Raw genomic sequence first — 9,844 nt, 5'->3', positions numbered from 1 at the left:
TGGGAAGTCTCTTCCCTTTAATTAGTATTCTCTTCATCTTCTATTTGTTTTCTTGTCTTTATGTAATTGGCAATATAAGGATTTTCCATGCAATTCACCGCACAATACATAAAAATTTCTTCTAGATCAAAATCAAGAACTTTATCAAGGACAAATTCTGGCATATCCTTAGTTATACGTTTTATTTCTTCATAACCCAAAAGCAAACTAACTTCATTATGATGTGCAAGGGAAATCAAGTCATCACAATTTTGGGACATGATACGATCATGAAACAATTTGCATTGGGTATTATGATCACGTTCATTGCAAAGTTCACTAGGATGGCAAAGAAATTTTAAATTTTCAGCACAAACATCTAGCCTTTCTTGCAACCATTTGGTTTCTAAATACTTATGCCTCTTGCAAAATCTATCTTCCCTATTTGGTGTGTACTTGCAAACTCTATGCACTCCACAAAAATTGACATGCTTATAAGAGATATTTTCATCATGACTAGTGCAATCATCATTAGTACTATAGATATTCAAAGAGTTCATACTAACAACATTGCAATCATGCTCATCATTCAGAGATTTAGCGACAAACATTCTAATGCATTCTTCTTCTAGCAATTGAGCACAATTATCGGAATCCTTATTCTCATGAAAAATATTAAAAAGATGAAGCATATGAGGCATCCTCAATTCCATTTTTTTGTAGTTTTCTTTTATAAACTAAACTAGTGATAAAACAAGAAACAAAAATATTCGATTGCAAGAGCTAAAGATATACCTTCAAGCACTCACCTCCCCGGCAACGGCACCAGAAAAGAGATTGATGTCTACTACACAACCTTCTTCTTGTAGACGTTGTTGGGCCTCCAAGTGCAGAGGTTTGTAGGACAGTAGCAAATTTCTCTCAAGTGGATGACCTAAGGTTTATCAATCCGTGGGAGACGTAGGATGAAGATGGTCTCTCTCAAACAACCCTGCAACCAAATAACAAAGAGTCTCTTGTGTCCCCAACACACCCAATACAATGGTAAATTGTATAGGTGCACTAGTTTGGCGAAGAGATGGTGATACAAGTGCAATATGGATGGTTGATATAGGTTTTTATAATCTGAAAATATAAAAATAGCAAGGTAACTAATAATAAAAGTGAGCACAAACGATACTGCAATGCATTGAAACAAGGCCTAGGGTTCATACTTTCACTAGTGCAAGTTCTCTCAACAATAATAACATAATTGGATCATATAACTATCCCTCAACTTGCAACAAAGAGTCACTACAAAGTCACTAATAGCGGAGAACAAACGAAGAGATAATGGTAGGGTACGAAACCACCTCAAAGTTATTCTTTCTGATCGATCTATTCAAGAGTTCGTACTAGAATAACACCTTAAGACACATATCAACCAAAACCCTAATGTCACCTGGATAATCCAATGTCACCTCAAGTATCCGTGGGTATGATTATACGATATGCATCACACAATCTCAGATTCAACTATTCAAACGAACACAAAGTACTTCAAAGAGTGCCCCAAAGTTTCTACTGGAGAGTCAAGACGAAAACGTGTGCCAACCCCTATGCATAAGTTCACAATGTTACGGATCCCGCGAGTTGATCACCGAAACATACATCAAGTAGATCACGTGAATATCCCATTGTCACCACTGATAAGCACATGCAAGACATACATAAAGTGTTCTCAAATCCTTAGAGACTCAATCCGATAAGATCACTTCAACGGGAAAACTCAATCCATTACAACAGAGTAGAGGGGGAGAAACATCATAAGATCCGACTATAATAGCAAAGTTGGTGATACATCAAGATCGTACCACCTCAAGAACACGAGAGAGAGAGAGAGATCAAACACATAGCTATTGGTACATACCCTCAGCCGCGAGGGTGAACTACTCCCTCCTCGTCATGGAGAGCGCCGGGATGATGAAGATGGCCATTGGTGATGGATCCCCCCTCCGACAGGGTGCCGGAACAAGGTCCCGATTTGTTTTTGGTGGCTACAGAGGCTTGCGGTGGTGGAACTCCCGATCTAGGTTATTTTCTGGAGGTTTCTGTATATATAAGAGGTTTTGGCATCGAGAACAAGTCAGGGGGGTCTCCGGGCTGTCCACGGGGTAGGGAGGCGAGCCCAGGGGGTGGGCGCGCCCCCACCCTCGTGGGCAGCCCGGGACTCTTCTGGCCCAACTCTTTTACTCCATGGCCTTCTTCTGGTCCAAAACTAAGCTCCGTGAAATTTCAGGTCAATTGGATTCCGTTTGATTTTCCTTTTCTGTAAAACTCAAAAACAAGGAAAAACAGAAATTGGCACTGGGCTCTAGGTTAATAGGTTAGTCCCAAAAATAATATAAAATAGCATATAAATGCATATAAAACATCCTAGATGGATAATATAATAGCATGAATACTTCATAAATTATAGATACGTTGGAGACGTATCACTGGTCCGAGTTTGTCGCCGGTTCTCGTGCTGCTGTTGCTTCAAAAGAAAGTGAGGATCCAAATGAGCTAAGGGGTGTGAAAATCTTACTTTCCGGGTTACCCGTCAGATTTTCGGTCTTGGCAAAGGCTCTGAGTCGGAGGAAATAAAAGTTACCTCTTCTTCGACCGCTTGACTGGCCCCCGTGTCATCCTAATGATAATCAGTGTCAATAAGATGGTTCAAAAAGGAGCCAAGGGAATCAAGGGCTACCTCCGACTCAGAACTGCCGTCCAGACCAAGCATCTCGGAAGCAGTTAATTTCTTCTTATTCTTCTTGGCGGTTTTCTTGACGGCTTTCGTTTTGGCCCTGGCCTTCTTGGCAGCTTCATGGTCATACTCCTTGTTCCAAAAATCAGATGCAGCCTGTGAAAATCATCAAAGTTGAGTTAACAGAACATTGGGGTAATAAGGTGAAGTAAGTAATTTAGAGACTCACATCTCGTGGCAGGTTAAGTTTGCAGAAAGGGTTCAGCCCCACTTTGCTACAGCTCCCCAGGCTCTCGTTCAGAAGGGTCTTTGTCATTTCATTGATTGCATCATCAGTGAGGCACACGGAGCTGTGGCGCAGTGGATCTTTTGTATCACCCGAGTAATTGCACATTAAGCCAGATCGGCGGCTCAAGGGTATGATTCGCCAAGAAACCCAGCACCAAACCAAGTCAATACCGGTTAACCCATTTCCCACCAGGGCTTTGACCTTTGCAATAGTGGGAGTAAGCTTGGCACGTTCAGCGGTGGTAAGCTTTTCGGGAAGATGATGCGTTGGCTCGAGCCGCTGGATACGATAACCCGGCAGCGGATTTTCATCAGCCGGAGAAGTATCTTTACAATAGAACCATGTTTGGTTCCAATCTTTGGGGTGACTCGGCGGGCGAGCATAGGGAAAGACAACGTCTCTTCTTCGTTGAATTGAGACCCCGCCAAGTTCTAAGCTGGGTCCGTTAGTAAACCCGTTCTGTCGGTTCAGATAAAAATATTCCCTGAAGAGTTCAACACTGGGCTCTTCTTGAAGGTACACTTCACAGAAAACTTGAAAATTGCTGATGTTTGACACGGAGTTGGGTCCGATATCTTGAGGATGGAGTTGAAAGAAGTGCGGAACATCTCAGAAAAATTTAGAACCGGGCGGTGAGAAGCCCCGATTCATGTGATCAGTAAAAACAATGACTTCACCATCCTTTGGCTGAGGTCTTTCTTCGGTTGGTTTGGGGGCGCACCAATGCATGACATTCTTCTCTGATAAATAGCCGATTTTGACAAAATATTTGAGCATGTCTTCGGTGACAATGGAGGGAACCCAGTTACATGAAGTGACTGTTTTCGGCATTATGAAGAAGAAGCCTAAAAGAAAGAAAATATGCCGGTTTAAGTTGATTCGTTAAACCAGAGATAAACGCTGCAGTATATATCCAGATTGGCGGCTTAAATGGGGCCTAATGACACATGACTAAATTATAACTGGTGATGTAAGCCGCCATTACAGCAATGGTATTCAAGATCTATCAAGAGTAAATTCTACTAAGTGCTGAAGCATACAGGTTTCACAGATTGATGCTAGGATTTAGTATCTGCGACACTTTGGATAATGGAAAATATTTTTGACCTACATTACAGTGCTCGAGCAGTTCATATATTCAGATTGGTTTTTCTTACGCAAAGGAGATGGCCTTATAACAAAGACAAATATCACGACTGCCGCCGTGCAGAGGGAGTGCTAAGTTTGAATCAAGGTTACAAGCTACAGCGAAGAACAAGGATGAACTCCGACGAACTTGTAGGAAACCCTAATGAGATCTAGAGGAAAGGGAAGGAGGAAAATTTACCTGAGCTGTTAAGTGGCGGAGGCGCAGTACCAAGCTCTGGACAGATTAAGTTGATGCAGCGGCCGTCGTCGATGTAGTAGCGGAGGTCGAGGATGGCGGCGGAGCTCGGACACTAGAGCGGTGTGAGGAAGAAGAAGAGATGAAGAGGCAAGGCGGGAAAAAAGGGGACCCCTGGCCCTATTTATAAGGATGGAAAGATAAGTGGCATGCGCGGGAATCGAGGAGACCAAAAAATGGATACGTGACGGCGGAATGCCTCGATTTTCGGGATGGTTATTAAAGATAAGGATCTGTTAAGATATGCTGAGTATTGTGCAAAATTAAATGACAGATGACATCATGGCGGGTTTCCGTAATTCCAGGAGCTAACTTCATGGCGGGTTACAAAATCTCGTGAGGACAAACAAAGAAGGATTTTTTCTAAGTGTTTGAAGATTGACATGAACAAGTTCAAATCAACCTGGGGCCTATTGTTGGGAATATGACTATTGGGTATGACCCACCCAGGAGGGGCCGGGTTATCCCAATGGCAGTTCATCAAGACGAAGCCCATGAAGATGTTAAGATGGCGGTTCATAGGCGGACTTGTTAAGGGGCCCAAAGCCCAAAGGCGGCTTAAAGCCCATAAGTGTAAACCCTCATATATGCATAGCTTGTATTGTAAGGCAAGTATAATTAGTCACCAGGCCGGACAGGTTGTTTATGAGCCGGCCGGGACTCTGTAAGCCGTTGGGCGTCAACCTGTGTATATAAAGGGATGACCCGGCGGCGGCTTAAGGCAAGAAACAAGAGATCGAAAGGTAGGTCAAGTGTATTCGCTCCCTGGTAATTGAGACATAAGCAATACCACCTCAAACTGGAGTAGGCCTTTACCTTCACCGCAAGGGGCCGAACCAGTATAAAATCCTTGTGTCCTTTGTCCCGTTTAACCCCTTTAAGCTAACCCCATTGCGATGGCTCCATGACTAAGTCCTTCTGCTAGGACATCTGCCGTGACAATTCCACGACAGGATTCTTCCTCGCTGATATTTCGATCGTATGTTGTGGTGTATATGGTGGACACTCCCTCTTTGATATTTTGACCATCGGTGATGGTCGCTCCCCCCCCCCCCCGCTCTCGTGCATTACCAAGGTATATCACGAGAAGAAGAAGAAGAGGGAAACGACCCGCACGACAACAGTAGGGATCATTCCTTCAAGAACAGACTGAAAGTCACACAAGGAGCCCCAATAGACTGAGAGTCAATCATAAGCATGAGTCAATTAACATTATATATATCGAGTAATGATATAAAAAATGGCCTATGTTTTACTGGAATGTCGTTTAATTCCCATTTCGGCGAATGTCGGGCACTCGATATGTCCTACTTTCTACCACAAGTCATGCCGAAATGCATGAATTTTTTTGGCATGACCTTTACTAAAAACAGGACATAATGAGCGCCTGAAATTTTCCAGAACGAAAATGTATCACTATTCCGGCAAAACATAGGCCACACAGAGTTCCCTACAATAGAAAGAGACAAATGTGTCCATCTATAGCATCACATACATAGCAGCTCAAGATCAATATGTCCATACACATACACATGTCCAAATAGTACAGAGTATCAACACTGAAATGATCTATAACCTCAAGATCATGTGCATTAGTACAAAGTATCAACACTGAAATAGTACAAAGTACCAACATCTGCATCATACTGATTAGCCACCTTACAAATTTTATTGCAAGAGAACTGCTAATGGAAATTGATCAAACTAAGCTTATATGGGAACTAGGATCTCCGAGGTATCTGCATTATTTTTTATAATTATTTATCATCACCAAAAAGTATCAACATAAGTAGGTGAAAACCAAAAGTAATCTATTTTTCAAATATCAAGACAAATTCTTGTTTTTATTCCTGTGGCCAAATAGCTGAGCCAAAATGGGTGAATGACCACTCGAAATGACCATGGGGAGGTGCCCTACAAAACATCGCATTTAAACTTTCTCTAATTCGCCATCTGATCTATTGAAATTTGGGATTTGTTTTAGTTCATGATCGACCTAGGTTTCGTCCCAATGGACCTAGGGTTAGCCACCGGGTTCGCCACCGGGTTCGGCAGGCTCGGGCGGGATCAAGAGGAAGAGTAGATGAGGAGGGACGAGGGCGGGAGAAGAATACTTTCAAGGTGGAGTTAGGGAAGAAGAGTTGGGGCACTGGGACTCGGGCAGGATCGACTGGCGACGAAGCATTGACGAGGCAGGGTCACCGGGGCTCGAGAGGATGATAGAGACAACACAAGGTTGGCGACGGCAGAGCGGGTGAGGCGATGATGCTCGAGCGGAAGAGTGAAGTGTGACAGTGAGAAAACAGACGGCTGGGAGAGACGGTAAGAGGAGCTTAGTCGTAGCGCGGGGCACGAAACTCGCGCCATTGCCAAGCTAGATATATGTAGCGCCAGGCACTAGGCACGTGTTGCTGCTATATGGGGCCCACCTTCTGGACTCTTGTATCACTACTAGGGAAAAGCCTAGCAGTAGCGCGGGTTTTTTGCCTATCAGTAGCGCGGGTAACTGCACTACTGCTACGATGCTATAGCTAAAGGTTAGCAGTAGCGTTTGTTAACAGGCGCTAATGCTATCAACTTAGTAGTAGCGCGTAGCGCAATAGGCGCTACTGGTAATTACTAGTAGCGTGTCTCACTGCCCGCGCTACTACTATTATTCTGTATTCTATTTTTATGTCGTATTCCTACACCTTTATACGAGTTTTCATATAGTAGCAATTTAGAGATTGTTTTTACATTATAATGAGTTATTAAGTCACTAGGTGAAAGAACCGCGAATTAGTTTCAAGTGGATGGATCCTAAGTGATCAAGTCATGGATTATCGTGATAATCCATGACTTGATCACTTAGGATCCATCCACTTGAAACTAATCCGCGGTTCTTTCACCAATGATATAATAACTCATCATCATCATCATATAAAAATTCTGGCATCATATCATCACCAACAACACTAGCTAATAATCATCATAGTCATTACCACTATTTAATCATCATAGTCATAGTGCAGCTATCTAATCACCACCAACACTGGCTAATAATAATCATCAGTCATTACCACCAACACTAGCTATTTAATCATCATAGTCATAGTGTAGCACATTATCATCTTCAAACTCATTCTAGCTAGCTAATCACTCCTGCTGCTCTCTCTCAGGTAAAATAGCATAGAACATGTGTAGCAGTCCTGATTCATCATATTGGAGCATGCAGATGAACCTGTCTCCTAATTGTGTGTTGCACTTTTGATTGCTTCCCCCTAGTACTTCTATGCGATCCTTCACAATTCTGCTCCAGTCTTTCACTATTAAGACTTACTCGGTTTTAGAAATCCTGAATGCACTCATGTGCGGTGTAGGATGTCTTGGCCGTAAGCTAACCATTGTCATGCGACCTTTAGACTCGATCCAATGAGGCACAACTATCATCAGGAGTCCCTGTTGAACAACATCGTAGTAACATACTTAGCAATGAAGTTTAGCTTAAAAATAATGTATGCAAAAGATGCACTAAGGACAAATAGTAAAAACCTTACCATCTTTCCTAAATAGATGTGACCGTAGTTCAATACGAACACTATTGGTCGCACATTTTGAGTACTAAGATTTTCAAGTTCAGGAAAATAATTTCTCTTGACAGCATCAAGATCCTCAAGCCATGAAATATAATGACTTATCTCCTCGCAGTTTCGTTCAGCCTCGGGACAGTGGTAGGTCATGTCTACCAAGCGCCGGGCATGTTTGCTTGAATGGAAATAAGCTGTCAATAGAAATTAGTTGTCAACTATTTTTGAATAAACAATATCGAAGATATAAATATGGTTAAGAAACTCACATAATGGTAGAACTGGAGGCGTCTGCACATCGACCCAGATGTCGATATTACCTTCAATATCATCTTCCGGACGAATATCAAAGTTGATCAGCATATCAGGCTCAAATGCATAAGCCTTGCATACTGCTCTCCAACTTTTGCATTCAAAATAGGTGTAGGTGTCTGCATTGTATAATTTTGCGTCGAAAGTATAACCATGCTCGGTCCTCAAGTGAACTCTCTTTACCTCCATAGTTTTCATAGGACTGAAACCAATCTTATCCAAGACAAAAATTCTTGCATGGCAGGGGATACGCTAGTAGAATAGTAAAGAATTACAATTATAAGTTGAAGCAAAAGAAGCAGAAGTCATGCTTAATTACGAAAAAAGATTTGTCGTTGTGACTTACTGTATCTACTTTGAAGGTCTCATCCAGCTTGATGCTGAAGCGCCTATCATCAACTAGGAAATGTCTGTCGCACAGGCCACGCTCGTCTTCGCAGTATTCGCACATACCGAAATCCTTTTCGTCGTCAGACATTTCCTATGTTCATAGTTGAAACATTAATTGAAAATCGATCGCAGGCAACTACCAGAAAACTCAAAAGTCAACTCGAAATGTCGTTTAATTCTCTTTCTAGCAAATCCGGGGCACTCGATATTTTCTACATATTCTAGCACAAGTCATGCTTAAATTCACGAAAAAATCCGGCATGACCTTTGCTAAAATAGGACATATCAAGCGCCTGAAATTTGCCGGGACGGAAACGAATCAACATTCCGGCAAAACATAGGCCACTCGGAGGCAAATTGCAAACAAGCACACCAAGACATACTCTATATTAAGAATGCATCATCATCGACATCAATGACATGGCAACTATATAGCCCTAGCATTTTCATCGTCGACATTTACAACACATTATCATTTGGCTATTCTCACCTAGAGGTCTTAAGGGGTCGACGATGGGGACGACTGCGGGGATGAGGCAGGGGCAAACTTGATTTCTGCAAAAACAAAATATATTAACCACTTACTATAAATAAACTAATTCTATTAAGCACTTACAATAAATAAACTAATTCTATTAAGCACTTACTATAAATAAACTAATTCTATTAAGCACTTAATATAAATAAACTAGTTCTATTTAGCACTTGCTATAAATAAACTAGTTCTATTAAGCACTTATTATAACTAGTTATATTAAGCACTTACTATAAATAAACTAGTTATATTAAGCACTTACTATAAATAAACTAGTTATATTAAGCACTTACTATAAATAAACTAGTTCTATTAAGCACCTACATTCTACCTGTCTATACCGTAGTTCTAGCCCTAACATCTATCCATCCATCCATCTATCTATATATCCATCAATATAACCATCCATCCATTTCAAATTCTACCAACTAAAAATTTCCATTAGTAAAATTTCTAATCAAAAGACCTAAAATTTCCTATTCTATTCAAAACACCTAAAATAGTCTAAAAAATTATTCTATTAAAAAACCTACATTCTACAATGTCTACATTCTAAAATCTACATTTAAATAACCTACATTCTACAAGAACAGAGACAAGGGAGGGAGGGAGGAGGGGTAGGAAGGAGGGAGGGAGGAGGGGGAGGAAGGAGGGAGGAGGCGGG

This window comes from Triticum aestivum, chromosome 1D, assembly GCF_018294505.1.
Source record: "Triticum aestivum cultivar Chinese Spring chromosome 1D, IWGSC CS RefSeq v2.1, whole genome shotgun sequence".
Taxonomy (NCBI): Eukaryota; Viridiplantae; Streptophyta; class Magnoliopsida; order Poales; family Poaceae; genus Triticum; species Triticum aestivum.
Note: the sequence above shows the minus strand (reverse complement) of the source record.